Source organism: Apostichopus japonicus, chromosome 16, assembly GCF_037975245.1.
Source record: "Apostichopus japonicus isolate 1M-3 chromosome 16, ASM3797524v1, whole genome shotgun sequence".
NCBI lineage: Eukaryota > Metazoa > Echinodermata > Holothuroidea > Aspidochirotida > Stichopodidae > Apostichopus > Apostichopus japonicus.
This window is the reverse complement of record NC_092576.1, coordinates 88,368-92,341: the sequence shown is the minus strand read 5'-3', so window position 1 is coordinate 92,341 and position 3,974 is coordinate 88,368.

Genomic DNA, 3,974 nt, shown 5'->3' with positions numbered 1-3,974 from the left:
GTCTATCTTGGCGCAGAGTGCTCTATGTCCATTGGACAGAGCGGAATATATGTTGATACTAGATGAGACTAGTGGAACACTAGTAGTTGTAACTCGGAGTTTCACGCTTTATAGCGATCTTCAGACAACTGCCTGAGTTGTCTGAAGATCGCTATAAAGCGTGAAACTCCGAGTTACAACTACTAGTGTTCCACTAGTCTCATCTAGTATCAACATATATATATTTATATATATATAAATATATATATAATATATATATATATATATATATATATATATATATATATATATATATATATATATATATATATATATATATATGTTGATACTAGATGAGACTAGTGGATCACTAGTAGTTGTAACTCGGAGTTTCACGCGTTATAGCGATCATATATTCCGCTCTGTCCAATGGACATAGAGCACTCTGCGCCAAGATAGACGCCAACCTACTATATATATATATATATATATATATATATATATATATATATATATATATATATTTACCAATAAATCCTACCTTTGGGCGACATTTGTTAAAAGTTAACATTTGGTGGACAAAAGTTGTATATCGATTTATATATATATATCTGTGAAAACACGTGTAATTGAGTTAATAAATGCCGAGGCACACTTCTACGGAACTCCTTCATCTGTCTTTTTTACTACATACATAGTCGGTTAGAGATATACACTTTTTGGGCCTTGATTGGTGTCCACTTAGCGTTTTTATATAAATTGTGTGTGATAGGGAGTCTTTGTATATGTCTACATTCAGTCATTTCTAAGGGACAGTATAATTAGTCTACTTAAAACCCTCATTTTGAGTGGGAAAAGTTTTATCTTTATAAAACTAATGGAAAAGTTGTGGTTGTAAAGAGATTTGACTTAGGATTATTCAAAGTACCAAGATCTTGACATTAAGGTTAATCCTTTGATTGAATACATTCTGTTGGACTACACGAAATTAAATCACCTCACCACAAATGATGTGCTGAAAGTGCATTTAATAGTTTCAAATTTGTTAGAAAGACAACATCGGCATTCGTCAAACGGAATGTTGCAAATTTATAAATGGACATATATAGTGAGTTAGAAACTTGATAACACATTTGGGGATGTATGTGATCACTTTACATTAAAATGTGCATTGGAAGTTATATATTACAGCCTGTCTTTTATATGGTTGTGGAGATAACCCCCAGTAGAAATAATGCCTCACTCATGTCAAGAGTAAGGACTACACTAACATATCTGTGTTGCATTAAGTTTTATTAGTGTTTGTGTCAATTGTTTCACTAGCGTATGATAAGACTAGTCTTAAAATACAATTATTGATAGCTTTGAAATGAAGATATACCTATCAATATTTTCCGTAAAACATGAAGTCCTTTTAATGACCCAATTTGAAATCACTAACTTATACGTCATTCAACTTCAACACGTGTTTAATGGTTGAAGACCACAGACGGGACTCAGACACAAAATTGATGGCGCTCACCGCAAAAGTATTCCATTGTGTGATAGGTACCTATGAGCGGTCGCAAAATATTGCTCAAACAATACGTGGACACCAAATTGTCGATATGTAGAAGTCCACGAAATGGCACAACTGTTACCATGGAATGTCGATCAAAGTATACATTTAGCTATAAAATATATATATATATAAATATTTATATATATGTTCTATATATATATGTTCTATATATATGTTCTATATATATGTTCTATATATATGTTCTATATATATGTTCTATATATATATATATGTTCTATATATATATATATATATGTTCTATATATATGTTCTATATATATGTTCTATATATATGTTCTATATATATATATGTTCTATATATATATATGTTCTATATATATGTTATATATATATATATATATATATATATATATATATATATATATATATATATATATATAGTTGTCACAGATCGTCGGTTATGTCTGTTTCTTCTCAAATACCGAAAAGAGCAAACAAATTCAAGTTTCAAGTTCGAAGATATGTTTCTTATCTAAAGTTTTAAGTGCAAGGTACAATCGGCATGTGTACAGTAATTTTATCAACGAAAGGAAAACGACTCATTCTATGATGATATTGTCTTGCTTTTTAGTTTAATATTGTACACCTAGCTGTACACAATAATGTCTACAGACGCATCCAGACTTATTACATACTTATTTATTAATTATTTACCAGAAATGGCTTTAGGTACTGGCACAAACTAATTCCCCACTATGCATCATACCACAAACTTTGTACTCTATGCCTTTTAATAATTAACATACAATGTGTATATGAATATCAATAAATGAGGTATTTAACATCCTCAACGAATCATAAATTCCACAAATAGACACCGCTAGAGATCTTATCAATGAAAAAAAAAGCTTATGATGACACAAAGAAAGCTGTACATTATCTGGTCATGCATTTGAAGAAAGAAAACCACATGAATATATAAGATACCTTATCCATTTAAAGAGTAAAATAAATTGAGCTGACCCCCACCCCACTCCTTTCCCTGCACTTCCCGTTACCCCTCTTACCCCTCACAGTACCACATGTCATGCATTGCACTTGTCAATACACATTGGATATATTGTAGCCTTCCGACGAAAACGGTGAAAGATGAGCTTGTCTCATGTATCACACCACAATTAGTGCACGTATACGCCTTAGAGGTTAACCATTGTCAGAAAATAGTAATAAAGTTATCTATAGTATTGTATCGATTTTAAAATCGATACAATACAATAGGTAACTTTATTTTGCAACAAGAAACAAAAACAATTGTTTTCGTTTTTTGTTGCAAAATCTACTGATGGTCTAAAAATATGGAGGATTGAAGGTGATTTTTTGAAAATCTTATATGAAACGAGAAGATTCCGGTCCCAGATCTGGCCCAGATCTGGCCCAGATCTGGAATTTCAATCTGGGCCAGATCTGCTCCAGATCTGGAATTTATATCTGGCCAGATAAAAAATTGAGCAGATATAACTTGATATAAAATAAAGTTTTTTACGGCCCATATAACATTTGATCTGGTTAAATTTTATTGCATCCATATCTGGGCCAGATAAAAATTTATTTGGTTGATATAAAGAAAATCCAGATACACTTTTATATGGCCCATATCAAATTTGATATGGTTGAAGTTTATGGCTTCCATATATCTGGGCCAGATAAAACTTTATCTGGTTGATATAAAGAAATCCAGATAAACTTTTATATGGCCCATTAAATTTTTTATCTGGCTAAATTTTTTGCCATCCATATCTGGGCCAGATACAACTTTATCGGTTTAATATATACAAAATCCAGATAATCCAGTTATATCTGGCTCTATACTGCCAAATAAATCTTTATCTGCATATCGTGGAATAACTGTATATGTAAGCAGGTTATGTCGTTCAAACAAGAAATAAGTGGCCAAAACTAGTTCATGAACGTGCTGTGATATTCCAAGCTGTCAGCTATCATATGGTGGGTAGGGTATGTCAGTTGAAAACTTCTAGCTATGCTCTAGCGGCCATGGAAAGTGGTGAGTTTAGTGTGTTAGTCAACTGGAGCAATTGATTTTGGTGCGGCACGTTCAAGTATAATTTGAATAGAATCGTTCTAAAACTAATATGGAGCATTCAACAACGTATATATATATATATATATATATATATATATATATATATATATATATATATATATATATATATATATATATATATATATATATATATATATATATATATATATGCTAACGTATGGACCTTAACGTTACGTACACACTAACGTGAGCCCTTGATCGTTGGAGATTTCTTGATGGTCACGTCAGTGACGGAGATCCATTTCAAGTTATACCACATTGGTTGCATGATCAGTGAATGTGTGGCAAAAGCTGCATGGAGTGCACCTAAAACCAATACTTTTTTAAAGAAAAGTCACCCAGGAAAGAACC